This window comes from Otolemur garnettii, unplaced genomic scaffold, assembly GCF_000181295.1.
Source record: "Otolemur garnettii isolate 467f Iridium unplaced genomic scaffold, OtoGar3 scaffold00172, whole genome shotgun sequence".
NCBI classification, from domain to species: domain Eukaryota; kingdom Metazoa; phylum Chordata; class Mammalia; order Primates; family Galagidae; genus Otolemur; species Otolemur garnettii.
Genome location: NW_003852567.1, coordinates 2,829,471 through 2,843,361, shown reverse-complemented (window position 1 = coordinate 2,843,361; position 13,891 = coordinate 2,829,471).

The window sequence follows — 13,891 nt, the reverse complement described above, 5'->3', positions numbered from 1 at the left end:
TTTTTTTTTTTTTTGCTTGAAACAAAATACTTTTTTCTTCCTATGCCTGTTCATAGGCAGCTAAAGTACTTTTTCATATGCAACTAAAGGGAGTTAGTTTGAACATTGAACATTGTGTCTGGAATCTCCATACCAAGGCTACAATTTCAAATGGTTCATTTTCTCTTCTCCATGTTACCGCTTCTTACCAACATGTAACTTAGGTCCCAGTAACAATTTCCCTTCTGTCCTTTTCCCTACTGTCCTCATTACGCTTCAGGACTTTGCTAGCTTCCTGGTCCCAAATTCAACACTATGCCAATTTTTGTTTCAATTATCTATTGCAGGAATTGGCAAAGCAGGTCCCATCAGCCAAATCTGGCCCACCACGTTTTTGTTTTTTGGTTTTTGGGTTTTTTTGAGACAGAATCTCACCCTGTCATCTGTGATAGAGTGCCGCAGCATCATAGCTCACAGCAACCTCAAATTCTTGAGTTCAAGAGATCCTCTTTATCTCAGCCTCCCTGGTAGCTGGGACTACAGGAACACACCACACCTGATTTGTATTTCTATTTTTAGTAGAGACAGGGTCTTGTTCTTGCTCAGGCTGGTCTCGAACTCCTGAGCTCAAGGAATCCACCCAGCTTGGCCTCCCAGAGTGCTAGGATTACAGGCATGAGCCACCGAGCCTGGCCTACACTGCCTGTTTTTATAAATAAAAGTTTTTTTAAATTCAGCCATGATGGCCAAGCATGGTGGCTCATGCCTGTAATCCTAACACTCTAGGAGGCTGAGGTGGGTGGATTGCCTGAGCCCAGGGGTTTGAGACCAGCTGGGTGTTGTGGTGGGCGCCTGTAGTCTCAGCTACTCAGAAGGCTAAGCCAGGAGGATTGCTTGAGTCCAAGAGTTTGAGGTTGCTATGAGCTACGACATCACGGCATTCTACCAAGGGCAACAAAGCAAGACTTTGTCTCAAAAAAAATTAAATTAAATTAAAACTCAGCCATGTTATTTTGTTTATGTATTGTCTGTGGTTGCTTTCATGCTACACTAGCAGAATTAAGTAGTTGCAACAGAGACCATCTGGCCTGCAAAGCCTAAAATATTTACTATCTGGTCTTTTATGGAAAAAGTTTGCCATTTCCTGATTTATTATTATTCAGAAACTCTACCTGAAAATGAATTTCTTAAAACAACAATAATTTATTACAATTCTGTGTATTACCATGTGATTTTCTGCTTTATATAGTGTTGGTGGGGGTGATGGAATATCTGGAGCTACAAATGACCTCACATGGCTGAGAGTTGTGCTGGTTGCCAGCTGGGGGCTCAGCTGGAACTTTTAGTCAAATGGCTCAGTTCTCTTCCATGTAGGCCTCCACATGGCTGCCTGGCCTTCTTGATATGTGTAGCATGGCCACTGGGTTCTAAGCAGGAACATACTAAATGCATAGGAGGGAACAGAAGATTTCTTAAGGCTAAATCTTGGGGCTCGGCGCCTATAGCTCAACCCGCTAAGGCGCCAGCCACATACACCTAAGGTGGTGGGTTCGAATCCCCAGCCTGGACCCGCCAAACAACAATGACGGTTGCAACCAAAAAAATAGCCAGGCGTTGTGGCGGGCGCCTGTGGTCCCAGCTACTCGGGAGGCGGAGGCAGGAGACTCGCTTGAGCCCAGGAGTTGGAGGTTGCTGTGAGCTGTAATGCCACAGCACTCTACCCAGGGGGACAGCTTGAGGCTCTGTCTCAAAAAAAAAAAAAAAAAGGCTAAATCTTGGAAGTTATACAATGATATATTTGCCACATTCTATTGGTCAGCATAAGCCACAGAACCAACCCAGATTCAAGGGGAGAGGAAATAGATTCCGCATATTGATACGACATGTGCCAAAGAATTTGTGACCATCTTTAATCCATCACTACACAAATAAACAGCTGTCCGTACTTGTTCTGAGTGCCCAGTTGTAATCTTCCCAAGTACTGCTTCCTCCAATCTTAGAAAGGTCAAAGATGCCTTAGAACTGCTTTCAATGCTCTATCTGTAAGTCTGTTGGGCTATCTTTCTGTCTTAGTTATTTCCATAATAATGCAGCTTAGTAAATAAGTAAATAATTTATATGACCCTCACCAAATCTAAGGGCCGTATAAATACTAAAGCATTTATTTCTCTCATGCATATCCACAGGTTGTCTGGGGCAGCTCTGCTTAAGGCTTTATATCTCTAAGTGACTAGTGAGTCTATTCCATGTGTCTCCATTCTGTGGTACCTACCAAGGGCATGTTTTTCACATAGTAATGGCAGAAGCACAAGATAGGCAGACAAAAAAAACCCGATGCCTTGTAAGGCCTATGGTTGGAATGCTCACTTTCATCCACATTCTGTCAGCCAAAACCAGTTGATTGGCTGACATGATATATTAGTGGGGCAGGAAAATACATTTTGTCTCTGGTGGGAAGAACTTCAAAGTCATATGGCAAGAGGACTGAAGAGAAGGAGTGAAGAATTGGAAATAATGCAGTCCTTGAAAACTATTTTTTTTTCTGGAGCTAGTATAGTAACTGAGATTTGTACTCCCAAATAACTCACAATTTGGTCTATTCACCTCCATTTTTATACTCTTTCCAACCTGCCTGATAGACTTGAACTTGGTCAGATTTCAGGATTAGGGGGAAGAGAGAAGGACACCATCCCACCTTCATCCAGTGAGGGATCTTCACACACAGGATACTCTCTGAGACTTCATTCAGCTTTACCTGCACACTTTGAGTGAGAGGGAGCTCACTATATCATGAGGTAGCCTACTCCATTGTAAATATCACTGGCCAAACTATTAAGCCTTCCTAGACAGTCCCCAAATTGCCATGGTTTTATTTATGATTTTTCAACTTTACAATGGTATAAAGTGTTATAAATCAGTAGAAACCATACTTCGTTGTTTGAGCGCTGATCATTTCCCAGGCCAGTGATATGCAAACATCAACACTTCCTTATAAGACAGGCTTTTTGGGTGGTGCCTCTGGCTCAGAGAGTAGGGTGCCAGCCCCACATACAGTAGTGGGTTCAAACCCAACCCCAGCGAAACTGCAACAATAAGATAGGCTTTGTATTAGACGATTTTGCCCAACTGTAGGTTAATGTAAATGTTCTGAGCATGTATAAGGTAGGCTAGGCTAAGCTATGATCTTCTGTAGGTTAGATGTTTTAAATGCATTTTTAGCTTACAATTGGGTTTTTCAGCATAAAATCCCATCGTAAGTAAAGAAGCATCTGTACTAAGCTAAAATCTATGTCTGTAGCTTCCATCAGTGATACCAGGTCTACTTAGAGACAGAGAATGAACTGACTCCTCTTCCACCTGATAGTCTTTTCAGTTATTTAGAGAGATCAGTCATGTGCCTTTGCGCAACCTGAAGAGAACTCTTCTCTTGGCTAACCAACACCTGTTATTTCTATTGTTCTTCATGCTTCATGGTCGAGTGCCTTCCCTGTCCTGATCATTCTTCTTTGATCAGGCTTTGACTACTTGGGCATTCAACAGGGCCTATGAACTGAATGCAGCATGTCAACTGGGGTCTGAGCAACAGAACAGAGCAGGACCACCATCTCCATAGTTCAAAATATCACACTTTCATTAAGGCGTTCTACAACAAACCTTCATTTTTCATGTCAAACTGAAAGACAGAGGTGGCTCAGCGCCTCTGGCTCATGCGGCTAAGGCGCCAGTCACATACACCTGAGCTGGCAGGTTTGAATCCAGCCCGGCCCGCTAAACAACAATGACAGCTGCAACCAAAAAATAGCCGGGCATTGTGGCGGGCACCTGTATTCCCAGCTACTTGGGAGGCGGAGGCAGGAGACTCCCTTGAGCCCAGGAGTTGGAGGTTGCTATGAGCTGTGATGCCACAGCACTCTACCCAGGGCGACAGCTTGAGGCTCTGTCTCAAAAAAAAAAAAAAAGACAGAGGTGAAGGCAAAGTCCTGGAGTGGAAACACCTCTATAAATTAACCTGAATCCTTTAAATAAAGTCATTGTACCAATTGGGGGATTTGACTTAAAAAAAAAAAAAAAACAGTCAATTATAACACTTTTCTGCTATGGCTACCACTGCCAGTGATTACTTAATATCATCTCTTCAACCGGCCAGGCGAGGTAGCTCACACCTATAATCCCAGCACTCTGGGGGGCCAAGGCAGGCAGAATGCTTGAGCTCAGGAGTTCAAGACCAGCCTGAGCAAGAGCAAGACCCAGTCTCTAAAAATTGCTGGGCATTGTGGTGGGTACTTATAGTCCCAGCTACTAGGAAGGTTGAAGCAAGAGGATCTCTTGAGCCCAAGAGTTTTAGGTTACTGTGAGCTGTGATATCACAGCACTTAACCACAGGGCAACTAAGACTGTCTCCAGAAAAAAAGAACTCAAGATTGTCCATGCTGCTGCTGCTGTCATGAGTAATTTCTAATCACCCCTCCCTCTTAGCATCACCCCAGAAAGATTCTATCTTCAGTCCTCAATTTGCATGCTTGAGACCTAGCTACCAGGTAGAGGAGAAAAGAATCTTCCTCTTTCTGCTTCTATGTTGGAACAATGGCTCTGTAGTCCCCTTAGTATTAGATGCACTGGAAAATTCTTTCAAAATAAGATAAGGGTTTTTTTTATCCAGGTTGAGATACATGGTTAAAATTTCTGAGTCTTGATTCACTTATCTCCTTGTGTCTATAATATTCCTGGTATTTTTATTAAAAGGTTGCAATTCACTAACTGTCATTATTTCTGATCCATGTAACACATCTGCTGAGTATTTGACTTAAACACCTTAAATAATTAAACATATTTTTAGTGTAAAAAAAAAATAAGATGAGGGTACATGCTATAATGACAAAAGTTCACTTGAGGGTAGCGCCCGTGGCTCAGTGAGTAGGGCACCAGCCCCATATACCAAGGGTGGTGGGTTCAAACAGCAACAACAACAACAATAAAAATAGTTGGGCATTATGGCGGGTGCCTGTAGTCCCGGCTACTTGGGAGGCTGAGGCAAGAGAATCGCCTAAGCCCAAGAGCTGAAGGTTGCTGTGAGCTGTGACAGCACAGCACTCTACCGAGGGCGAGAAAGTGAGACTCTGTCTCCAAAAACAAAAAAAGTTCACTTGAGTCATTTAGAAGGTTGCTTTTCCTCGTACTATCATGCCAGAGATTATTAAAAGCCTAGCTGAAGACCCAATTTGCTGATAAACAGACTCTCAAATACAGCTCTGTCATCTGTCAGTTTGTGACTGTGAAAAAAGGGATATTTGATTGACTTTGCCATGGCTTCTTCTGAGAAATCTCCATTTTCTTTATATCTTTAAAAATCTACTCTTGAATAAGAGCCTAGTTTGCAGAATCAACTTATATTGACTTTATCTGCTTCATATTCATTATTTCTTCTGGTAGGAGACTCCTACTCTTCCCCATGTGAATGGGGACAGTCTAACTATGGGCTTCTTCATAGGCCGGGTGACTTACATCTGGCCCAGTCAGAGCACTGTATCCCTCTGGCCACAATGATTGGTTCAGGGATCAACACATGGCATAGGGGGACCTAATGAGCAATGTTCTCTAGTCCCCCAGGACCTCTGCTGCAAGTGTTGAGGGACAGGCTCTTCCTTTTCTCTGGAGTTGCCAGACTAGAGTTAGTGAGACTATTGTGTTAGTGCGCTAGGATTCCTGTAACAAGTTATCACAGACTCAGCGGCCTAAAACAACACATATGTATTCTCTCCCAGATCTGGAGGCTAAGAGATCAAGACATCAGCAGGTCTACGCTCTCTGTGAAGGCATTAGGGAAGAATCGTTCCTTGCCTCTTCATGGATTTTGGAGGTTCTTGGCATTCCTTAGTTTACAGGTGCATTATCGAATCTCTGCCTCCACCTTCACATGATCTTCTCTCTCTGTGTGATTCCCTTCTGTTGGTGTCTCCTCGCCTCTTCTCATAAGGACACCAATCACTAGATTTAGGGCCCACCCCAATGCAGTATGACCTCACCTTGACTTAACTAATGGCATCTGCAAAGACCTTATTTCCAAATAAGGTCAATTCTAGGTTTTGAATATGTCTGGATTTGGGGGGTATACTATTCAACCCACTACAGCCATTATATATAAAGAGCCTGAGAATTAAGCCAACAAGAAAGCAAGAGGCATTGTCCTGGTGTGCAATATCTGACTCCCTGGACAGACCAGTTATGAGGACTGGCAGTTTTCTCCTTCTTTTTTCCTCTATTGTTTTTCTGTGTGTGTGAGACAGAGGCTCAAGCTATAGCCCTAGGTAGAGTGCTGTGACATCATAGCTCACAGCAACTTCCAACTCCTGGGCTTAAGTGATTCTCCTGCCTCTGCCTCCCAAGGAGCTGGGACTACAGGCGTCCACCACAATACCCAACTATTTTTTGGTTGCAGCCATCATTGTTTGGTCAGCCCGGGCTGGATTCAAACCCGCCAGCTCAGGTGTATGTGGCTGGTGCCTTAGCCACTTGAGCCACAGGTGTTGAGCCTCCTTTTTAGTTGATTTGAAGTAACAGGGGGAAAAAAAACTGACTACCATCCTTTCTTTTGCAAAATTAAAAATCGTTTGCACATGATGAATGTTCCAAACTTCCCCCTTCTGCACTCATCCTCCAAAAGTCTCTGACAGGGATTGAGCAACTTCTTTTAGAAATTCTTAGTGCCTTGTATTGACTTCACTTGGCTAGGAAACATTTATTTTGAGCAGCTAGGTAATCTCTTCAATGTCCTCAAATTTTTATTATGGAATGTTTCAAAAGTACACACAAGTAGAGATAACAGTATAATTCCCCAAGTTTTCTTCACTTTAAAGTATCAGCATATAGCCATGTTTGCTTCTTCTGGACCTCCAACTTCCCTACGGCTCCTGCAGGCTTATTTTATAGCAAAGCCCAGATGCCACATGTAGTAGTCGCCCCTTATCCATGGTTTGACATTCTGAGGTCTCAGTTATCCAAGGTCAGCCATGGTCCAAAAATATTCAACAAACAATTCCAGAAATAAGCAATTCCTAAGTTTTAAATTGTGCAGTGTTCTGAATAATATGATAAAATCTTGTTATCTCTCTGCCCTGTCCTACCCAGCACGTGCATCATCCCTTTGTCCAGCTTATCCACACTGTATACACTATGTACTCATTAGTCACTTAGTAGCTGTCTTGGTAATCAGATCAAAAACACAGCGTGTGTGTACATATGTGTGTGTGTTCAAGCACCCATTGGGGGTCTGGGAACATATCTCTGAGTAGAAGAGGGAACTGCCATACTTAATTTATCCTCTGAAACCACTATTCTGAGCTCCAAATTTCCTCATAACTGCCTTTGGTCGGTTCTGTTCCCTAAAAGCACACTACTTTGTACACAGGAAGTGTACAGTTGAGATGTGCTAAAGAGAGTCCCTCACCCTCAGATAAGACAAGAATGCCTCCCGCCCTCCAGTGCTTGACAGACTTTAATGTATATCACCTAGGAGCTGTTAAAATGCAGATACTGCTTGAGTAGGTTAAGGGAGAGATTCTGTTGTTCTAACTAGCTCTCAAGCAATACCAATGCTGCTGATCTGTGGATCACACCTTGAAAAACAAGGCACTAAACCGTATGTAATGTGAAGGAGAAAATGACAGAGTGCTGTAAATGGTAGAGGTGATGGGCCAAAGGGCTTAAGAACTGGCTTGTTGAACAGCTTGCCATGGTTATCCAAATTAATTTTTAAAACATTCCAGAGGGAGACTAACATTGACAAGCATCATGGAAATTTTATAAGCTCTTGAGAGGGAAGGCATAGTTCCAGGAAAGATATGTGACAGAGCATGAACATGCCCAGCGAGCTCAGGGTGACTCCTTCCTCTAAAGCAGCAGTTCTCAACCTGTGGGTCGCGACCCCTTTGTAACAATGAAAATACACCCTGCATATCAGATATTTACATTATGATTCATAACAGTAGCAAAACTACAGCTATAAAGTAGCAACAAAAATAATTTTATGGTTGGAGGTCACCACAACATGAAGAACTGTATTAAAGGGTCGTGGCATTAGGAGGCATTAGGCAGGTTGAGAACCACTGCAATCTAAAGATTTGTCCCTCCTTGGGAAGGGTGCTCGGCAGCCATTTTCGTGCTGCCACCTGAGATTACAGTCTGGCTTTCCCAAGTGTCTGGGAAGAGCTGTTCTCAGTTGTTTTTGCTCTGCACATCTTCCTAATCAGTATGTCATTCTGTGGTCACTGGCATGTGAGTATAAGGCTTGGCTGAGTTGCAGGTGGGTCCAGTCCTTTTGTTACAGATAGGTGACCAACTTGTCCTGGTTTGCCCAGGACAATTCTAGTTTTAAAACTGAAAGTCCCACATACCAAGAACTCTCTCAGTTCTGGAAACAGTGGGAGGGTTAGTCACCCTAATTATAAAGACGAGTCCTCACTGGAAACCTGCCTGAGGATTATGCCTTGAAGATATCATCCCATGCCTGGGATGACACCAGACTTCCAAGCCTCACCCTTCCTAAGGATTCCCACAAAACCAGATATTTCTGAAACTGATTTCTGAAACCACCATATCTCTCCATAGGCCTGAGGGCAATATAGCAGAGTCAAATTAAAAATGAAAATTCTGAAGCCTTCTGGTCATTAAATGTGTGACTTTACCAAGTTCTCTAACTTCTTAGTGTCTTATTGAAAAAGCGATAACCACAAATAGCACACTTACACTGCCTGGGAATTCCTCTCAGCCTTCCAGATTATGTCAGGACCACCTATGCCAGAAGGCATGTTATTCCCATCAGGGTCCAGGGGCATAGCATCCCCACTTTACTGCCATCTGAGGTTACAGTCTTGCCCTTTAGAGAATTTTATTCTTTCAGCTTTCATTTTCAAAATATTCTGACGATATCAAAGTTGGCAATTATTTTCATGCCCTTACCCTGATCTAGTCATTGCCTTTTTCTCCCTAAGGGGACCCTCTTCACTGGCACACTTCAGAGGGCTAGTGGCATGGCACAGGGCCTGGTGCAGGCAGTGTGAGAACCCAGGCTGTCTCCAGAGGCCTCATCTAGTTCTCCCTCTCTCTGGAGTCCAGTGGTTAGGCCTCAGGCGAAGGTCTGGTTTCTCTCATCTCCAGGCTGAGTCCATGGGGGAGAAAGCTCAAGGGGCCATTTAGAAGGGCCTGGCAAAAAAGGGGCTGCAAAACAACTTTTAACAGTTTGGCCAGCCCTCTGTTATGGACAGAAGACACTATGTCTCAGCTCACCGTGCTCTCACACCTGTCAGCCAGAAGTGAGAGGTTCCAGGCAAGGAGGGATTGTCCCCCGAGAACTCTGCAAATACAGAAAAGGCTTGAGCACATTTCATCCATGCACGGCTGTTGGTCTTGCATTGCAGCCAGCTCTCCCACCTGACAGTTGTCACATGGGAGTGAGGTCTGTCGGTGCACAAAAGCTGCCTGGCCTACATAGATTTCTTCATTGCTGTTCACCACAGGAAAGTGTATACACCAACGCAGGCTTTGTATGTCGTGATGATGTATGCCTGGTGCTAGGTTTCAGGCCCTCTAATGAGAAAACCCCAGGAGTGCCTGGAAGTCTCACCACCTCCCCTCAGGCCAGCCATACCTGGCCACTCTCAAAGCCCTACCGTGACTGTCCTTTCTCTCATCTTTCCCCACTTTGATAATTGTCCTGGGATTAGCCCTTCTGTGTTTATTGGATGAGCAATTTGTGTCTGTCTGAAAAGTTATGTCTGAATAATATTTGGCATGAGCTGAAGAAATGTGATCCGTTGCATTTCCCTCCAGCCAACTCTCTGGAGCTAGCCTGTCTCTTGCCAGCAGGGCTATACAGCTCTGCAGCTGGCTCTGACAGCCTAAACTTGTTGGCTTAGGGGAGGTGTGGAGGAGGGTAGAGGAGTGCCTAGGGTGGGACCAGGAACCCAGAGGGACCAAAAGCACAGAAGTCTTAGCAAATTGACCTACAGTTCTAGAGCCCCTATACAAATTTAGGACCATTTAGTGGACCCATGGTGGTCACCCAGACCTAGGGACAAGAGAACCAGGGCCCCCATACAGCTTAGGAGCCCGGGTGGTTACCTGAGCCTGGAGTCCCAGGCATAAATTGCAGCAGAAAAGATTGAAAGGAGTCCAGTTGGTAGCATCTGGATCAGAGGTCTGGGAAGGTAATTAGTGCTGAGCTCTTGATGTTCAAATGTTTGTGTGGGATAGAGAACAGACAGGGGGTGGTGAGGCTATTTAAATGTTTCCTGACTCCATTCACACAGGTCCTGGAACTGGGGGATGGGGAACAGAGCTTGCAGCTGCAGCAATCAAAGGTCCAAGTTGTAAAGTGCTGAGGAGAACAGAGGCAGAGGGATTCTAGTGGGTGAGGGTATGGATGTGTCAATTACCTCCCTACATCAGATGCCCCACCCCAAGCCTTCTGCTGTGCCTCCTCAGCACTCTCCCTCTCTTCCTTGGGGCAGATCACTTCTTGTATCCTGTTACTTATGTCTCTCCTCCACCTCTTCCTCACTCTTCCTAACTCAGGGATCAGCTTAAAGGCAAAACATTATCCTTATATCCATAACAGCAAACATGGAGCTGGCCACCCAGGAGGCATCAATAATGATTCCCTGAAAAAAGGAGTGAATGAGAGAGGCTGGGAGCTCAAACCTCAGTGATCACAGAGTCATAAGAAGATAGCAAGCTCAGGCATGGTGGCTTACGCCTATAATCCTAGCACTGTTGGTGTCACGGCAGGAGGATCACTTGAGCTCAAGAATTAGAGATCAGCCTGAGTATGAGCAGGACCTGGCTTGGCGCCTGTGGCTCAAGCGGCTATGGTGCCAGCCACATACACCTGAGCTGGCAGGTTGGAAGCTAGCCTGGGCCTGCCAAACAACAATGATGGCTGCAACCAAAAAATAGCTGGGCGTTGTGGCGGGTGCCTGTAGTCTCAACTACTTGGGAGGCTGAGGCGAGAGAATCGCTTGAGCCCAGGAGTTGGAGGTTGCTGTGACGTCACAGCACTCTGCCCAGGGCGATAGCTTGAGGCTCTGTCTCAAAAAAAAAAAAAGAGCAGAACCTCATCGCCACTAAAACCAGAAACAATTAGCCAGGCATTGTAGTGGGCACCTGTAATCGTAGCTACTTGGGAGGGTGAGGCAGGAGGATCATTTGAACTCAGGAGTTTGAGGTTGTTGTGAACTAGGCGGACGCCACAGCACTCTAGCCTAGGGCAACAGATTGAGACTCTGTCTCAAAAATAAGAAGATAGCAAATGACAGGTGAGACAGAGGTGAGTTCCAGAGTGTAAACATGGCCACAGTAACACTATACTCAGAGTCCGCACTGGGCAAGGGCCTATAGTTAAAGGCAATTCACCATGACAGGAGCCTTGAGGCACTATAGCAGCTGTGCACATACTGTTGAATGGCAGGTGGTGTTTCACATGATTCCAAATATTTCCACACACAGTACAAATCCCTACCCTACCACAGGACACGTCTGTCTCCTCAAATAGATAATAACATATGTACCCTTAAAAAGGTAGGAGAATCTGCGCTCTAACAGTCATAGAGAGAGGGTTATGAAACTGCAGAAAAGGGGCCGAACAGAAGGATCACTTGAGCTTAGAATGTTGAGACCAGCCTGAGCAAAAGCAATACCCTATCTCTACTAAAAATAGAAAAAGCAGTCAAAACTTGTGGCGGGCACCTGTAGTCTCAGCTACTAGGGAGGCTGAGGCAAGAGAATCGCTTGGAGCTCAAGAGTTGGAGGTTGCTGTGAGCTATGATGCCAGGGCCCTATACCAAGGGTGACAAAGTGAGACTCTGTCTCAATAAAAAATAATAATAAAATAAAATAAAAAATAAATTTTAATAAAAGAACAAGAAAGTGCAAAAAAGGTAGAGATTAATTTCACTTGAAGGAACAAGGAAAGTTTCCTGGACCTGAAACAAGGTCTGCTAATGAATCTCAAGTGTGTTCATCCCCCTACATACACACCAAACTGGGTGTCTCTGGCAGATTTTGCAAACGGATCCCTTTACTCTTTCATTGAGCCCAGGTTTGTCCATGAAATCCTTCTCAACACAACACTCCAGCTGGATGATCAGAGCTGTCACATGAGAATAAAATCCATCTGGCATCTTCCACCTTGGAAGATGTGTACAATTAACACAAGTAGAGATGGGAGGCAGAAGGAACAGGGCAAGGAGAGGCATGTGGTAGGAAAATGCTGAATGTGTGTGATGAAGGTGAGTGAGCTGGTTAGACTTGTAGGTGAGGTTTTGAATGGGGAACAGTGAGTGATGTAGCTGGCAAAGTAGGTTGAGACGATATCTGGATTAGGATTTTGCCAGGCTAAGGAATGTGGGCTCAGGCCTACAGGGGAGAGGAACTTGCACAGTGGTGTTCAGGAAGACAGCCTGGAAGCAGTGTGCAGGGCAGACTGGGGTGGGAGAAGCTGGAGGCGGATAGCCCAGACAGACAGCTGACCCAGGCAACAAATGACAAGGCCTTCTCTGAGCTCCTGCAGCACTTGGCAGAAACATCTGTTTAGCACTCATCCCACCATCTCTCATGGAGCTGTTTTTTGACAGCCTGATGGCCCCACAAGCCTGTGGCTTCCTTGACAGCAGGGACTGTGTGCTGCCTCTCTGGGGCCCCAGGCCCGACATGGCTCTTGGCAGGTGCTCATTATATATTTGTGAAGTTACTGAATAGGGCAGTGAGAAAAGGACAAGAGGCATACAGAGAAGGGCACAGATTTCCGGGATGACATCCTGTTCAGCAAGTGCAGTTCCTGCGGCCTGGGCATTGACACAGCTGTCTTCTGGTGTGTGTGGAGAAGTAGAGGCCTGTGCAGGCAGGGTAGGGAACACAGCTCACTCCAGTTGGAGTGTATATGTGTGTGGGATGTCTCAGAGAGGGTCCTGCCAGAGCTTTTGGCCTTTTGGAGAGACATGGACAGACAGATGGGAGATCTCACAATCTGTATTGTCCTAAGTGTCTTAGGAGGTACATGAAAACTCCTTCTTGGTTGCAAGTGAAAGAAATTCAATACAAGTGAGCGTAGGGAAAATGGGGTATTTATTGGCTGCTAGGAAGCCTTTGGAGCTGGCAGGAACCAGGGATTCCAACAATGCCAGCTTCTAGCACCTGCTTCTCTTTCCATCCGTTAGCCTCATTCTTGCCGCCTGGCTTTCTCTGTGGGCTGGAAACGTGGTTGCCAGTAGCCTGGATCTCACATCTGAGTTTCTTCCCTTCTCATGTCCCAATGTCAGAGATCCCAGTAAAGGATTCTGATCGGCTTTGCTGGGAACTGCCTGGTCTCAGACTAAATGCGGCGGCTCAGAATGCCAGGTCATGTAAGAAGGAAATGTCTTCCACAAGAACCTCATAGTCAGAATGGGAGAAAGAATCTTCCAAGGCAGAGCCAACAGTAATAGCCCTTCTGCATCCTTTGCCTATGTTAATTATTTTGCACAATTTTAAGAAGCTTTACTATTATATATAATCTTCATTACCTGTGAGAATTACTGCCTCAGGAAACCAAGGCACAGAGAGAGTTAAGTAACTGCCATATATCACCCAGCTAATAAGTGGCTAGGTAGAGATGGGGCTAGGATTTGAATCTATTCATTCTAGCTCCAGACTCTACCTTCCTGTTGTGGTATATTACCTATTCACTATGGAAGGAGAGAAAGCAAGGTGCAGGGCAATGAGGAAGGAACATAGATAATTTCTTCTGGCCTGAGGCACCTGTGGGAAAGGACTGATTCACTGTCACTACTAGAATCAGTAATAAGAAACCCATCATTGGATGGCACCTATGGCTCAGTGAGTAGGGTGCTGGCCCCATATACGGAGGGTGGTGGGTTTGAAC